This window comes from Gallinula chloropus (assembly GCF_964237585.1).
Source record: "Gallinula chloropus genome assembly, chromosome: 1".
NCBI lineage: Eukaryota > Metazoa > Chordata > Aves > Gruiformes > Rallidae > Gallinula > Gallinula chloropus.
The window spans coordinates 112,016,933-112,035,603 of NC_140085.1; positions in this window are offsets into that span (position 1 = coordinate 112,016,933).

Below are 18,671 nucleotides of genomic sequence, written 5' to 3' on the forward strand. Positions count from 1 at the left end.
AGCCACTCCTCCCTGCCTACCCTACCTCCCTGCCCACCCTTCCCCCGAACCTTGCCACACAAACTACAACTACTATACTGGCCTAAATACCATCTTCTTGTTTCCATGCTCTTTCCCCACTGGTTTTGTACAAATCTATTATAAGAGTATTAATTTCATATGGACTAAGTGGTGACTGAATGTGCAGAGGAGGTAACTGCCTATAAGAAGAAAAAAGCTGAAGGGGAAAACTAATTACATTTCAAGCACAGCACCTTTATTTCCAGCAAGATGTCTGCTGTTTCTCACAGTTTTGGAAAGGTTTTCTGATGACAGAATGGATTGTTTTTCCCGTTGCACTATTTCCCTCAGTCTGTCTACACGCAGTTGTTGAAATAGATTTAAAAGTGCAAATGGTATTTTGAATAGAGTCTGGAAACTGTAACACATCAGAAACAAAGAAAAAACACTTCAAAATGGGAAAGAATGCAAGACAGAACAAGAAACCATGCCAGTGAAGAGCTTAAAAGCTCCTTCTGGTGTTTGGTGTCGCAAAAATTTAGTTCTTTCTAGAATTTCAGTAGACATTTATACTCATTGGTAATTATATATAATTAATGAATGGTTTGGAGGTTTTTTTCCAGTGAAAATGGTACACAGGTACCTGGTGCACATGTGTTTTCATGTACATGAAGGTATGTTGTAGAAAGCAAACGCAAGTCTTGAAAGTCAAAATACTCTCTGGCTTGTTTGATCTGATACATACTTTTGGATGGAGACTTTTTGTCCTTGAATATGTTTGTTATACAGTTAAGCAAGTTGTAATGTTTTTCAAAATCAATAAAACCTTCAAAAAATGTCTACCACATTGGAATATAAGTCTCTAATATCTGTACTGAACTAGCACAGGATAAAACCACTCTCCATGTCCCTCCACAAATCTCTCCAATCAATTACAGAAAATTATGCAGCTACACCAAGAATTTAAAGGGTTTTTACTCTTCCAACAGCACCAGCATAAGCTGCCTTGAAGACAACATTACAGAATCTCTATGTCTAAGCTCCAGTGCAGTTATTGGAAGTCAACATTATTTCTCTTTTCCCATCTGGGTGGGCAGGAATACTGCCATCTCCTAGGTTGGCTGGACATGCAGAAATGTCGGGCTTCCTTGTACAGACCTAATAGCTATAACATAAAATCATACAGACTTTGTGCTAGATTTTATTAAACTGTTTCACAAGCCTTAGAAAATTACAATGAGAATTAATTTCTCTGAGACAGCAGGGAAGCATGCTAGCACCTCTGGCTTCTTTAATGAGGAGTAAAAGCTGAATGTATCATCAAAGAAGACCTCATGGGGCTCTGAGGTCTCAGTAACTGATGTTCAACTGACTACTCGTATTGCCTATTTTCCTCATGGAGGTACTTAACATTATGTCCTGAAAATCAGAGCTTGTGAACAACAAAAGTTTGGATAGGGTCTGCCTGGAGAAATAAAATTCTAGCCAGAACCTCATTTACTGGATGCTCACAAACAAGAATACGGAGGGGAGAAAGTGAGGAACTATGTGATGAAAATGAAAACCATCAGTATATTCAAAAGGAAACAAAGGAATAACCAATTCCTGCATCCGCCCTGTCCTCACTACAGATACGGTTTGTGTAAACTAAAGAAAGTAATTACATTTGCCACAAGGGGATACTGAATTGTTCCAATGTAATTGTTCTTACTTTGCTGCTTTACGTTGCAGATCAAGTAACCACACCATTACATAATAATTAAAAAATGTTAATAACATTTACCATAAACACCTGTATCAAGGACTCAGCTTTGACAGAGTTATTTAGCACACTGTACACTGTTCAGGAAGTCTGCCCCGAAAGTGGACACAAACTTTGACACACTGTTTTTGCTAACTGCTGCAGTTAAGATGATTTTCACATCCTTTCAAGCCTTTGTCAACACAGCATATGCAACCATATGCTTGAAACCTAGGGCAGATACCTGAACATCTTTGTTTATCAGTTGTGCATTTCCCCAGAAGCCTGAAAATTCTTCTGCTCTCTCTTTAGAGACATGCTTTTGAATATTTGTTCTTCTAAGTGTTTCTGCTATACCCAGGTTTTGTAATTTGATAAAGATGGTGTCCTTAAAAAAGAGGAAGATCCACATTAAAGAGCCCTACTCATTCTTAAATGTCTTCCATTAGAGAAAATGTTCAGCCCATGTGCTTCTGAAACAGCTGAATAGAAGGAACCAAAACTTATTTTCCAGAAGGCAGTCTAGAGTCAATTATATTACAGGCCACAGATCTGTTTCAATGGCTCCCTTTCTTATTTGCAATTCATCAAGAATGTTGGAAACCTGACAGAGTGCTTGAGTTGGACTTGCAGGTACCAACTATATCCCTCAGCAAACCTCCCTTCTATTCAAAGAAGAGAATGTATAAAAGCCAGTTTACTCCCACAGTTCATCCGGAAAGAAAGAAAAAAAATAATTTGACCAACCCCCCTCCCACCAAACGACCCCCAAACCAAAGCACAATATTAATTAGGTATGTCCCTGCTACTGTAAAACTAAATCAATTAGAGATACATGGAAGAACACTTATGACATGTTTATGATGGCTGTGAAGCATACTTTCTAGTACCTATGTATATCCATGTAAAGTATAAAATGAGAACCAGCCATCTGTGAAAATTCATCTGATGTTGACTTTTAGCTGTTAGGAAGCGTCTCCTTTCTCTGCCCTTGAGTTAACAGGGTAGCTGAACACCCTCCTCAGGAAAGGGGAAGCCTATCTTTCTCCCTTCTCCTAAGAGAAGGATGTTGCTCTCCCTGCTCCCACACACAAATCATTATTACAGCTTAACATGCATGTCTCCATCCCTCCATGAAGATAGTGGAGTGAACTTCATATTCTTGTATCTAGAGTTATGCTTAGCCACTTAGAAGGCATGGTAAAGCACAGAAGCAATAAAATGTTACTTTTCTTATGAGGCTCATGTAGGTGCAGAATGTGTCATGTCTGAAGGTGCATACATTGTATTGTTGATGTGTCCAAGGTGAGGAGAAATTTTCAAATTTCCTGAATTACAATAGTGTCTTATATGCTTTGGCTACTCAAGAAATTACAATTTTTGAAGAGGACAGACTGACTGCTTTGGCCTCTCTAAATCAAACCAACAACATGGGCAGTCAGTCTCCATCAATGTTTCTGTCTTTCAAGGCAGCACTCATATATTGGAAGATGTCTGTCTATCTAAAAAGCAGCCTTTCACTACTCTGCAGTGTAACAAAAATTAAACTGCATCTGGAGAATAAGGTTCTTTTGGTCTATACATGGGCCATTGCTTACCTCAGGAACTTGTTTGAATCTACTCATACTTTTCCAATCATAATTATTTATTTAAAATAGCGTGCACTCTGGTTTTAGTCTAACTTTGCAGTGCATTATTTGGAATAGACTAGACATTATAATTTAATGAGTAAAAAGGCCTGTATGACAAAATTCCAATTATTAGTTTAGTCTAAAGAGGAATTCAATAGAGAATAACCCAAATTCAATGATTAAATAATGAGAAATGGAAGATCTTGACTCACAGGTTATATGCTACTAAAAATAAATTCCAAATAATGCCATCTTAAAAAAAATCTCCTTTTAGGATAATTTAGTGTTAATAATTTTATTTTCCAAATAAATTAATAAGAAAATTGATTTTATTTCAACATACATTAAATGAAATACCCTAGAGTTCTTTTCTTTAGCATTCCAAATATTATTTCCATTCTGATATTTAGCATTACAAATTGTTTCCATAGGCATTTATTTTATGATCAAAACACAGAACAAATATAAAAAAGATTTAAAAATGAAAAAAACCTGAACCCAACCAAACCCCCAAAACCTGACTAGAGGTTGGACATTATAAGTGATTAACCTAAGATTAGGTGTCATTTCTGTCAGTCATGACGAGTGTACCTGTTAACATTACCAAAAGGTACACATTTGTAAAACTTGCAAAGAAGGGCCTTTCAAAGACATAAAAGCTTGCAAGGTTCTGATAGGAGACCTGCACTGCTTGCAAGTGTGTAAACCCCTCAAAATTCCCAAGAAAATTCCATGATGAAGCCTTTGTTTTCAAAGGTATATGAAATAATATATCCATTAAACTTGAAACAATAAAGGAAAATGTATGTGTACTAGGCCTTAATTTATTGCTTTGCTAAATTAATTGTTTCCATACCACTTTCCTGCAATTAAGATGTACATGGGGGAAATAAAAGGTGGAAGCTGAAAATATCACAGAAGAATTCATCCCTAAAGGAGGAATCTGAGATGTGTTCTTACCACCTGTGAGATATTAGCAGCAAGTTGTGAATAGGTCTGATAAAATTAGTATGTATTGGTAGGATAATGCAGCTGTTGTAACTTTTGGCTTACACAAGGCTTATTCATAATCTATTTTTATGATTTTCAAAATCCAGCAAAATAAAAAAGGACCACTGTCTAATTGTTACCATACTGTTGATTCAAAAGCTATTTGCAGTGCACTCAAGGAGCAATTCCTTCGTCTTTCCTCCCCCTCTGCAGCCCTCTTTCCTCCAACCCTTGAGTGCTTCTAGTTATAACATTTGATTTCTAAAATTAAACTTGGGTCTGTCTTAAAAATCATACTTAAGAAAATTTGGATAAATGAAGTACTGTTTAAAACAACCTGATTCCGTCCTTGCCTAAAATCATTTACTTTTATGGTTTTCATTTTTTACTCTTTTCATGAATATTTACTTTTTTTGTATCATTATGCATATACAAAAAAGCACAAATGATTTTACATATGACTACAGCCATGCTGTTGTGGCTTGTAGTGAAACAAATACATTTGCAGCTAAAGGAGACAAATGGACCCACAACTTTTATGACTTTTCCATTGTAAAATTATCAAAATAGGCCAATGGAATTGCTGTTGACACTAGAATAACTGAAAAGATTATACAAGAATTTACAAGTAGGTTAAATTTCTAAGCTTTGTTACATATCCTCAAAATAAATTTAAAATTTCTATTTATGACTTGAAATGAACATGCATCTATGTAATTCCACAAATAATCGGACTGTTTTCTCATGCCTATTTGATTTACCTACTAGTTCTTAACTGGATAATATTACGGGCAAAGAAAGATCTTCTTAACTATTTTTACTAATTCAGTTAGGCTCCTAGCAGACATCTAGGTTTAACAGGCATCATATAAAAAACCCAAAATAATAAAAAAATAAAGGATAAACCATGTATTAGGAAGGTATTCTTCATCTGGCTTGCACACAAACTGAAATCACATAGGTGTCAAAGCCGCCTTCGCTTTAATATTACTGTCCCCCCCCCAAAAAAAAATCAATCCACAGAGTACTTTATACGAAACAAAACTGTATTTTCTATAATCTGATTCATAGGTAGCAAGTGCATAACTATTTTTATCCTATATATTTAAGTCACCATTTGCATGTATACACATATGCATATACCTGGAACATACTGAAATCTAATTTATAGGAAAGAACTGGTTTCTGGGTTGGTATGATGGAGTCAGATGGCGCTGAAAACTTTCTTATTCTCACAAGTTTCATGAGGAAAAGACCCAAGAGCCAATTATTTTCTGTGTTGTTTGTATCATGAAACCATCTGAACATGGACTCACCCAATCCGCATGTTTACAAGCCTGAAAAAGCAGTTAAACACACTGGTTCAGAGCAGGTAGAAATTTGTTGATCCATGTTACAGAAGCACCACCGGGAAACTGAAAGCAAATACTGTAGTAGTTTCACTATTTCCAAATGCTTTTTTTTGTTCTATTTTTGTCTTACTAAAACACTTAATTTCCTCTCCAGAGTCATCTGTAAAATTAATTTTTGATCTTCTTGGTCCTCTTTTTGGGTAATTTGTGTATTCCAATGTCTGTGTCCTATTTAGTTGCTTGTTTGATACATTGTTTTGCAGTTACATTGACACTCTGAGTCTAAAAATATAAAGTCTGTGCACTAGCTTTTTTGAACCTGTGCCTGAAGCTATTTCTCATACAAAAGTAGGCAAATTTACCAGAAGAAGAAGAAAAGGTTTCTTTGTCCCGCTTTTTGTAGACAAACAAAAAAACTGGATCTATTGTGAGAGATGATTCTTTTTAGTAGTAGTCAGTTAAGCCTTAACAAATACTAAATAACTTAATGTAGTAATCAAAATTAAGTAGAATTAAACATACAACATTTGAATGTTTTCATAGTGTTAACCTTTTCGAAAGTATCAGAAAAATCTTTGAGATGTTGAGTGGGATAGTCTTTGAAGATATATCTTGATTTCTGATCTCTAGATGTTTAGGGTGTTAAATTGAACTTGTGTGTGTGTATGCATTTGCTTCGTAGAATCATAGAATGTGTTAGATTGGAAGGGACCTTTGGACATCTCCACTAGCTCAGAGCCCTATCAAGCCTGACCTTGAATATCTCCAGGGATGGGGCCTCCGCTATGTCTCTGGGCATCCTGTTCCAGTGATCCACCACCTTCATATTGCAGAATTTTTTTTCTAATATCCAACCTAACTGTCCCCTTTTATAGTGTGATACCATTACTCCTTGTCCTATTTCTACACGCCCTTGTGGGCAGTTCTTCTCCAGCTTTCTTACAGGCACTTTTCAGGTACTGGAAGGCTGCTATAAGGTGCCCCCAGAGCCTTCTGTTCTTCAGGCTGAACAAGCCCAACTCTCACAGCCTGTCTTCATAGGAGAGGTGCTCCAGCCCTTTGATCATTTTTGTAGCCCTCCTCTGGATGCACTCCAACAATTCCATGTCCTTTTTATGTTGAGGGCTCCAAAGCTGGACACAGTATTCCAGGTGAGGTCTCACCAGAGCAGAGTTGAGGAGTAGAATCACCTCTCTTGATCTGCTGGCCACGCTTCTTTTGATGCAGCCCAGGATGCGTTTGGCTGTCTGGGCTGCAGATGAGCATTGGTGGCTCATGTCCAGTTTCTCATCCATGAGTACTCCCAAGTCCTTTTCCTCAGGGCTGCTTTCAAGCACACCATCTCCTAACATGTATGGATAGCAGGGATTGTTCTGACCCAGGTGCAGGATCCCACACTTTGCTGAACCTCATGAGGTCTACTTGGGCCCACTTCTCCAGCCTGTCCAGGTCCCTCTGGATGGCAGTGTCTAGGCTCAATGATTTAATTTTGAATGAAACTGCATTTCACTGCAACAAAGGATTTTCACGGAATCACAGAATCACAGAATTGTAGGGGTTGGAAGGGACCTCAAGAGATCATCGGGTCCAACACCCCTGCCAAAGCAGGCTCCTTAGGACAGATCGCAAAGATAGGCATCCAGAGGGGCCTTGAATATCTCTAGAGATGGAGATTCTACAACCCCCCTGGGCAGCCTGTTCCAGGGCTCTGTCACCCTCACCGTGTAAAAGTTCTTCCGCATGTTGGTGTGGAACTTCCTGTGCTCCAACTGGAAGCCATTGCCCCTTGTCCTGTCTCCACAGACCACTGAAAAGGGGCTGGCCATTTCCCCCTGTGTCCCACACTTGAGATACTTATCAACATTAATAAGATCCACTCTCACTCTTCTTTTCTCAAGGCTGAACAGCCCCAGTTCTTTCAGCCTGTCCTCATAGGGAAGATGCTCCAGGCCTTTAATCATCTTTGTAGCGCTCCTCTGGACTCTCTCCAGGAGATCCCTGCCTTTTTTATACCAGGGAGCCCAGAACTGGACACAATACTCCAGGTGTGGCCGGCCCAGGGCAGAGTAGAGGGGGAGGATCATCTCTTTTGACCTGCTGACCATGCTCCTTTTATTGCATCCCAGGATCCCATTGGCCCTCTTAGCCACCAGGGCACACTGCTGGCTTTTAACATACTTTTATTTAAAAATGAATGAAACAGATGACTTATTCAAAAGTTAACTGCATTCTACAAGTATTAGTTGGAAAAAAATTTTACAGTTAAATAGTGCATTTAATTATTGCAAAAGTTGCAATGATCTTGTCTTATTGTAATGAGTGTGGAAAAGTAATTCTTGATGAATTATTTACATATAAAAACCCCTTTTATATTTACACGCAAAAGTATTCATGTCAAAAAGGCTCCTGAATTTCTCCAATGAATATGAAGAAATTTTCTATACTCATCTGACACACAACCAACTAATTGTTGAGAAAAAGATTCCAGTTCAAATTTCAAAAACCTGAACAAAATAATATGGAATTAATGTGAGGAAATTACAACCTGGCCACGGGTACTGAATGAAGAAAAGCAGACTCTACATACGTAGGATAAATTATTCATCACACAGAGCTCAGTATCAAGGCATATTTTACCTCATTCCTATAGAGTAAAATAAATGTTACATAAATACATAAAGGTCTAATCCAATGTTGTTTAATGCTCTCTGAAAGGAAGTGCACACTCATCAATGTCATTGACTTCACGCCCTTAACGTTTCCTTGGCCAACAAATCAAGTAACTATACTTGCACTCAAGACACAGATAGCTGTTAGGTTCCATTGAACTTAGTAAAACACTCCTAAGGTGAAGCTAAACAGATACTCAGGTTTTGATGAGCTTGGATCCATTTTTAGTACTAAAAGAAAACTAAATGAAAAAAAAATCTCTTCCTTATCAAGTAGCAGAGTGCTTGCCTAGAAATACTGTGAGAATAATTCCCTTATAAGAGGCATTTGTATGGGCAATACTTTTGAAATGACTTGTTAGAAAATGTGATGTGGAAATGTCTTCATCACAGGATTTTAGACAACAGCTTTTAACTAAAATGCATGGTACAAAGAACTTTATATGTACATCAGGACTAAAACTCATATATTATATGGCATGCTGTTTTTATCACATGCTGAGTTTTAATGAGCAGTTATTTTATGAAAAATAGCAGTCCAGCACTTCAAGTTTTCAACTTCAAGTTGTTCCAGTACTCCCTAATGTCCATTCGTGGTATAGAAATTGGAGGTAGAAGTATAGAAATATAAAAGTATGTGTGGAGTGGCTTGAATTCTATTCAGAACAAAACCAAAAGGGGTGTGGTGGGGTGGTTCTGCTTTATTAGGAATCAAGGTTTTGTGGTAGCTATGCTTAGGACCAGACTATAAATTGCTTTCATGAATCCACAGTTGCTGGACACTATGGAATAGGTATTTATAAGTCTGTGAGGAAAGATCTGCAATGGAGAAGTCCTTATTTTGCACTAGATAGTTTTGCCAACAGCTACAGAGTATCAGAACTGGAAAGAGGACTTAATGATATGTAACATCCCTGTCTCTCAAGCTATGATATCTGATTTGCTTCTGAGAAGTGCAAAACAGATTTCCTAAATACGAAAATTTTGTTTTTTACAGTATTTTCTGTAAAATTTAATTGTCTTTACTAATTCAGATTCATGGAGCTAAGCCAGTGTAAAGTTACAGATTATCTCATGGGACATAAACAATTGTTTTCTGCTATCTTAATACTTTGCAAGTGCTATCAAACAGACATTATAAATGACCCGTAATTAATCACTTCTGAATTTTTTTCCAAATGTGTAAACAAGAGAGAAAACAGGAAAAAATATTATGGCAAATTCTGTGATTCTTTGAGATTTTTTTTTTCAATATCTATCAAAAGCGCTGGCAACACAGGTATCAAAGGTAGGTGAAGCTTTCAAGCAGCATTTAAAACCTGAAGTCTCCCAAGATCAGTCACTTCAGGAAACTTTAGCCCGAAACATTTTACTTAGTTCCAGAACAGAGAAACTCTCCATTACTGCAGTCAACTCCTGAGATTATATTAAGGTCAAAATACACTGAAAATTGTTGTCTAAGACTGAGGTCATAAGTTTGCATGGAAAGAACTGTTCCTAAGAGAGTTCACTTGTCTCTCTGACTTGGACTTTGGTTTTTTCTGCTGAATCTTTAAATGAACTTCCCAATTGGTAATGACTAGGAATATACTTAGAAAAGCTATAAACCCCCTTTCTATATATATTTATAAAGAATTGGCATATATAAACCAATTTGGTCTGTATTTGAACCTCTAGGTAATGATGAATTGACCATCACAGAAATCTGTTATGAATATCTTCCCTTAAAACATCCTTTCTTTTGACATATATAATTAGAACATAGCCCTTTTTTGGCCTTCTTTTTTTCCTTTAAAACTACTTTGAGATGAAGTTTAAGAATAAACAATGAGTTTGAATTTATGTAGAAAGAGCAAAATACTTCTAAATTTTACAGAAGCTATTGAACTCACAAATCTGGTATATTAAGAGAATGAAAATATTCATGTGCAGTGAATTTCTCTGCAGAAATAATTAATTTGTTTAGGATAGCATCAGGTATATCAGATTGCAAATTTTATTATTTAAACTCTGCAACATCTGCCCATCTTTTGTGTTTCAACTTTTCCGTTCAGTATATTCAGACAGTAAAAAATGTGAGTTTGATCATGAGAGCAGTAAAATGTTTTAAAAATTAGCTATTTTTTAAAATGTATAATTTACATTTCTTGTTTATTTTTACTACAGATTTATATATGTATGTATTTGCCATGATTCTTGATTTCCTAGGCTTATAGTCAGTTTGGGCTGTGACCTACCAGTGGATCCTGAATTACTTCAAATATTAAAAAAAAAGATAGTATTTGATTTCTGAGGGCTCAATTCAAGCAAATTAATAAATCTGTCTTTTATACACCTAATGTATACAGAGGATAAAAATATTTCTATAAGGTTCTCAGAAACAGATGTAAGCTTATTATAGTTAATCTTCCTTATATATATGTACACATACACGAGATATAGGAAACAAATATATAGTCTTATTTATATATACATATATATAAAACAAAGTGGAAAATAATTTGCTTCCATTTTTATATGTAAATTATAAATACCAAATCTTCAGAAGAAGCAAATTTATATGCCTGTTTTTAACAAAGAAGTTATGGATGTGAAAATTTCAGACACAGATAAATATTAATCTTTTATAAGCCACGGCATTTGACTAAGCTCCAGTATTTACAACTGTACCTTGCATTTAAGGGTTACCACTAAGAATGATTTAAAATCACTTCTTTTGTAAAATGATATTTGATGTATTCATTCTGATAAAATTGGAAAATCATCCAGGATAAGCTACTACTGGGTCTGTGCAATGATAATGTGCATGTGTTTTCCAATAGTGCACTCGTAGATTATTTCTTGTAACTGGGAAAAGTGTGTATTTGGATAGAAGATGCATTGCACTCATCCGTCTTACTAGTACTTGCAAAATATGTTCATAATAAAAAATGAGTAATGTGTGCCAATTTTTCCATCCATTAAAAACACTTTTTTTTTTTAAATCCCACCTTTGCAGAAGGAAGCAGTGAGTTCAATAAACCACTTCCTTGGTATTTTAGTAACATGATGAATGACTTTGCCTTTTGAACTCTACATTATCTTACTTTTAATGAAACTTTCAGTTAAAATAAATATAAGAATCAAAGATTGTCCCACCTGCTGGAATTTGAAAAATCTTTTTTCATCTGATTTGTAAGGAAACAAACTTATCAATGTGGATAAAAAAAAAAAAAAAATCAGAGGAGGTCTGATGAGTAGGTGAAAAATCTAATTAATGTTTACTACAGAGCAACAGGAGTACTTTCTGTTCTGACAAATTTAACAGCTGTGAATCTCCAACTGACAACAGAGTGCTCTTTAATACAAAAAGGAGTAAATCAGGTAAGGCCCAGTTCCTAAAGTACTTCAAGTAAATCCCAGTAAGAATCTCACAACTCTACTGAAATTTGTATCCCACCTTTAAATAAGTTGATACACAGATCTCCAGCAAGTGCCGTTATCACAGATTTGCAATTGCTACATTCTTCACCTCTGTTATGACCCTGGTATTACTTACTCATGCAGTAGACTTATGCCACATGACCTAGGTAAACAATTCACAATCACTTGGAACATCGTAAGCAAATCATTTGCAAGCAATTCAGAAATGGGATCAGACTGTCTTGAAAAACTGAATGTATTAATTTAGGGGAAACATTAAAAGACATAATGATGGAGCTATATCTATATAACTGAAAACATCCTGAAAGAGAAGAATAAAAATGAGATAATAAGAATATAAATAGAAATATCTTGCCATGTTCTAATACCAATGGATATCAAATGGATTCCAAAGCTAAATACCTGCACAAGGTGTACACAGGTTGATGATCTGTTATGTCAGGTGACCAAGTTACAGGAAACACTTAAAAGGCTGTTAAAAGGAGCCAATGTGGGGATAAATAGATGGTTTCATAACTAATTTCCAGTAGTGGACACCACTGACAATGAGGCACCTTGGACCATGGTCACCTACAAAAGCAGGACTCTGCTTCAGTCTCCACCTTCCAACTTCACAACCAAAAGCAGATAGGAAGCTTTAGCAGCTGTAGACTCCTATGAACAAGGTCTGCAAGGTCAAACTGTGCCAGCAGCATACAGAAGATACCAGAAAAGGGGAACCAAAACACCCATCTAGCGACCTGACAGGGAGTCATGAGAGGTATGCTGTGTTCTGCGAGCCAAGACCTGAGACACTGCTGCAAAGTTGCTACAGCTTGTCAAGGGCACAGGCTACTACCCATTGATACTTTTTCATCTGGGCAGAATCAAGGAAGACTATAAAGCCCTGGGGGTACAAGTGAAAAGCATTGTTGCCCAAGTCATTTTTTCCTCCATCCTACCAGTTGGAGGAAAGGGGGAAGCCAGAAATAGAAGTGTAACGCATATCAACTCCTGGCTATGTGCCAGGTACCATCACAAGAATTTTAGCTTTCATGACAACAGGACATTCTTTGATGACTTTGATGACTTTGTACACCAATGCATGCAGTATGGGGAATAAACAGGTGAACAAGAAATCTGGGTGCAATAGCAGGGACATGATCTCATTATAATGATAGAAAGTACAGAGGACAGTTTGGATGACTGGAATGCTGTCAGGATGGCTACATACATTTTAGGAAAGACAGGCTAGTAAGGCATGATGATGAAATTGTTCTTTATATAAGATAGCAACTGGAATATATTGAGGTCCACCTATGAGTGGATGAAGAACTAGTTGAGAGCTTATGGGTGAGAACCAAGGAGCAGGCTAATATGGGTGACATTATTGCAGGCATTTACTACAGTCCACCTGATCAGGAAGTTGATGAGGCCTTCTGCAGATAACTGGAAATAGCCTCACGATCAAGAATTGCTGCGATAAAGGGAAACTTTTCCCTAGCTCTCCCCACTGTGAGGTTACCAAGTGTGAGTACCAAGGAGAGCATGAATGCATTAAGAGTGTGGAGCATGACATAATGCTTTAATTTGACAACTTTATCAGGATGATTGTGCCTGAGGAAAAACAATACTTTTTGTATGTGAAATCTGGTCTTTGGTGCAAGCTCAGTCTGCTGGAAAACATACATATGTATATATATATATAGTCACACAGCTATATATATCAAGTACATCTCATGAGTATTATCTTCTAAGTGTATCCTGTTTTAGCTTCCTATCAGTACAGCCTGCAGATTGGAGGAAAAAGTGGTCTTTTCTTTCCACTAAGAAATCCTGGGATCTATTGAAAAATGCTTTCCTCTGGGGTGTCCCCCAGGGAAGATGTTTTAAGGACATGTGAAACTTATGTAACGTAAAAATGCTGAAGAATTTACTCTTAAAAGAACAAAAACGTATTGATACATTTTTTTTTTCAGAAAAAAATGTGGCCTGAATTGGGTGTAACTTCCCTTGGCATAATGAAAACATGCCAGCATACATCTCTTGGGAATTTGCAAGAGGGGGCATTTGTTTTAAAAGCTAAATAGTATTTGCACGATATCTAGGAAATATTTAATATTTAATATTCTATTTAATCAATAATCCAGAATTACCAGGCAGACCATATTACCAATGGGTTTGTTCCATTTTAGTCATTTAAAAGTAAATCTCTGATATAGGGAGGTTCAGAACAAAACGCTTTATTGAGAGTGTAGTATTTAGTGTAGATTATTCCTTCAATTTCTAAAAAGTATCAGCTATCGCTTCTGTTAAATTGAATTTTCAGTACTGATGATACGGCAGGAAGCTTATAAAAGGTGAGAGAAAATACTTTTAGGTATACCAGAGACCAGTACAAAGTCACAATGTACTTCCTTGAAGTGAATTTGATGCCACAGTCTATTTGTGTCTGAAGAATGGCTAAAAGTCTTGACTGTTTCAAGATTAAATCAAAGAACCCGGGGCCCCAAAGGGAATTTGGAGCGTGTTACAGACTTCTATTTCCTTTAGGAGCTTCCTCCAAGAGCTACATACAAGTGTGCAATAACCCAGCTCTCATGAAATCTGATTACTTTGTTTTCTGAAAAAGAAAGCACTTAGGCTAGGGCCATCGTCAGAATAAATTTCAAAGATCAAAAATTGACAAGGCAAGAACTTGGATGAAGTCTGCTGCTGCAAATGTGTTACTGACATGAGGAACTTACTTGAAGAAAATCAAGCTACAGTAGACCATGTTATTTCTGTTAGCAATTAAGAACATTTGTGCAAAAATGTCTGTACAGCATAGAATGAATTGGTATGCATTTGTCCACTGCAGTTTTGTGTTTGTACTGAATCATTGTGTTACATTTCATATGATATGGCAGCACTACTCATGTACAAATATTTCTCATTATAACTTGGTCGCTTCTGGGATTTATAGTGACTATATATTAAGCATTTTGCTGTAGCTTGAAACATATATGCTTGCTTTATTTTAGCTATTTTTTCACCATTGACAGTATTTCCATGTCTGGTCCCCAAGACCCTGATTTATCTGCTTGCAACTCAACTTTCAGAGGCCGGAATAACAGGCTAGTAATGCTTCTCTTCCCCCTGCTAACATTCCCTACTTATTACTGCCTACTCACCTCACTTAAGCAGAACTTTGCAAGGCTGTTGAAGATTACTTTGCCATTTGTTTCCCAAATTAGTTCAGCTAAAAATCTAAATTTGACACAAGTCCATAGTCAACAAGGTCGAGCCACACAAGAAGAATACTGAGATAAATAAAATCAACTTCAGAAATAAAAAGTTCACTGATAAAAAACTTTATCTCCTTTAGATATCTTCATAGATTTGACAAAGGCAAATTCAGAATGTGCTCGTTAGTTTTACTTAATTAAATCTCTGCAAAGTCTTTCAGTTGTTAGCTTCTGTTCTTACCAGGAAGGGTATTTGTTTCTGTTACATTTGTGGCAGTGTATGACACAGACAGCTGAGTAATAGCGTTGGCAAGGCTGAAAAGTCAGGATCCCTCTGGGTTCAAAATCCTCAAAAGCCTGTTCCTTGTGTGACATAAAAACAGATGTGATAATCTGCAGAGTCTGGGAGAACCAGTTTCCCTTACTGAAAAGCAGAGCGTCAGGGCAATGAGTAGTGTGCGTGAGTATGCCATGTATGTTAAAACAAGACTTAGAAAAACAGTTGGCTATTAAAATGAAATGCAATACTGCTACCTCAACATTAGTATGAACACATGTTGTAGAAGGGTAACAGAAACTGCTAAATAAACTAAGGAGCAGTTTCACTATTGAAAATTAATAGAATCCAGTACAATGTGTGTTTCTTACAGCTCCTAAACAAAATCTCTCACTGGCTAAAATGTGTACCCTAGTTGATTTTGTTAGTTATATCCAAATGCAATGAATGCGTTTGTTTACTCAAGTTTAAAGCTTCTTTACAAATACTGTATGCCTGGGTTAAGTGCATTAACCATCCCACACTTTACCCAAGGCAGCAAATTGTCCCAGGCAATGATAAATATCTCTTTATTTTAGATTATCATTGCAAAGATGCAATTGGAAGTGGATTTGTCAAGACCCAAATGAGTGACATTGGTCTTTATGAAAAAATAAGATCTTAAAGACAATAAATCAAACTTCCACACTGTACCCCACACATTGTTTGCAAATGGAGTAGCAAACTTCCATGATTATACCATTTCTTAGTCTGCCCTGGCAAGTATAAACTTTGGTGGGAGGTAAATAAAAGGATATAGATGACTGGAAGAAAAACACTGAGTCCAAAAACTTCTGTGTAGCTGGGAGATTTTTGTTTCAATATGGCACTACCTCTGGAGTAACTGAAAAATTAACCTTAAATTATGTTTTAAGATCAGCTGGATTTCTATATAGATATTTCTACTGCTTGCTTCATGAAGTCATTAGTCCTACCCCAAACTGGATAATCTTGTGTATTATGTGATTTGGAGTATCACGTCCTCTAAAGTGGTTCAAGTCACTAGCCATTTTTCAACAAAGGCCTTGAAATCAAACTTAGAATGGGAATAATTTGTAAGATCTGGTTTACTCTGAGGAGTGCCTCCGAAGCAAAATCTTAAATTTTTAATACAGTTTTATTTTATATATGTTTTGTTATATATATATATATAACACATATATATGATCTATAAACACCCTAACGTGCTGTAACCTGAAGATGTGGAGAATTTGAAAGAACAATATTACCAGGACTTCCACTGCCTTCTTCCTTTTGACACCATCTTAAAATTCTAAAGCATATTTCAAAATATCAAAAAAAAAAAAAATTTCCTGTCTACTTTATATGTAAAATAGAGAATCTAGAGTGCTGACCTACCAAAATGCTCCAACACAGACCAGACTAAAAAGTCTTTTGATTGTGAGTTGAGATCCCTTGAAGTATAGAGCTTTCTAAAAGTATCCTTCTCGGTCTTTCATAAAATCATCAGGATATAATTTATAAGAAGCTATTCTTTCTTCATTTTTTTTTCTTCTATTAAGCTTTTCCTTAAACTTACCTCCAAGAGAGTTTGCAGGTAAATTGTGTGCACAAGTGGAGGCAAGCATGGGGATTGGCTTACAGTCCTGCCCTGCGGTGCAGCTGGCAGTCCTTCTGATCGTCTCTGTGATGTGGTTAGTCTTTCCTCTCCTAAGAACCAGATTCCTGTTTCTGCAACGTGCCAAAATAAACAGCTGGGTTTTAAAAGGAATACTTCTGTGAAAGTGCTTCATCAGATCTGAGCTGCTGAGGAGGTGAGAGTCATCAAGGGGACATGGGGTAGAGAAGTCAGGAAACTATGGCAAAAAATATTTTTTCCCCTCTGTATCTATTTTTGTAAATGAGCTGGTATTTATTATATGCTCATGTCATATGTAAGGTGAGATACTGTGGCAACTAAGCCAATCAGAAATGGACAAATCCTGGGAGAGGACAAGTGGTCCAAAATGCATCTGTAGAAGAATTGCAAATTGGGAGTAAAACCACAGAAATGTTAAAAGACAGAAATATAAATCCATTATAGCCAATCTAAAGTGCCAAAATAGGACAAATGAGGCCAAAAATACCATAAGAACCCATAGTTTTATGTATTTTGGCAATTGTCCCTCTGACCTGGCTCTAGCTGGAAAAATGTAAATGAATATGAAATTAATAATAAAAAGCAGAGAACCAAAAATTGTAATATAACTCCTCCACAGAAGGTAAATTTCATGTTTAATATATGGAACAAAGGTCAGGTGTATCAAAACTTATTCAGCCATCACTAGGTTTTGAAAAGGATGTTGGTAGGTTCACCCACATTCAAATGCGACATTGCATCTGGGTTTTCATTTTCCATCTTCAAGTTGATGAGAATAAGCATTGTAAATCACAAGTAAAAGCTCAAATAATCAAAATTGTGGGTTAAAGATCCTCAGTATTAAAAAGAAAATAAATACAAATTTTAAAATGTATGGTTTTTACACTTTTTTATGTAACTACAGATAAGTGGGTTTCCCCCTCCTGTAATGTCCCAACAGTAGAGAGTACTTTTTTTATTTTTCACATGATCTCAGTAACCCAGTAAGTACATATGTTATGGATGAAAACCCAAAACACAGCTAAATCTAGGTGCACCTGGACACTGGTTATTTGGCCACATCTGGCTTTTACTTGATCAAAACTCATGTCTGGATTTACCATATTTTGTAGATTTCTTTCTAGCATTTATGTATCAATAAAATTTCCTCTTTGGTAAGTGAAGACTCATTAATAGCATGCTATTCTTTCCCCCCCCAAAATTTTGCCTAACTGCTGCCTCTTCAGTCTTGTAAGCATTGTTCCTGTAAAACTGGATAAAGTTGTAATGGAACATTAATTAGTACTAGAGAACAGTAACAAGAGATAAATTTTCCTCTCTTGATACTAAAAATCTGAAGTCAAACACTACCTTCATTTTATTCATAAAGTTAGATGCATTGTATTGCATTTCATTAACATAATTTATCAGCACTGTGTAGTTTTTATCTTCTCCAAACACAGTTAATCCAAAAATAATTTGTAGTTTTAATTGCACAGGCCTGGGTAGAGTCTGAAATGGCACCTTGTGAAAGGGGTCCTCTTGAACAGGAAGCTAGACATGAATTAGCTGTGCAGAATTAGCAAAGACGGTCAACAGCACCCTAAGCTGTATTAGTAGGATCACAGACAGCAGATGAAGGAATTTGATAATTATTCTTTAATGTGGAATAACACATTCAGTTTTGTGTCTCACTCTTGAATATATAAAGACATGAATAAAGACTTCAACTGAAGCCCTGCAAGATGATCGGGTCTGCACACT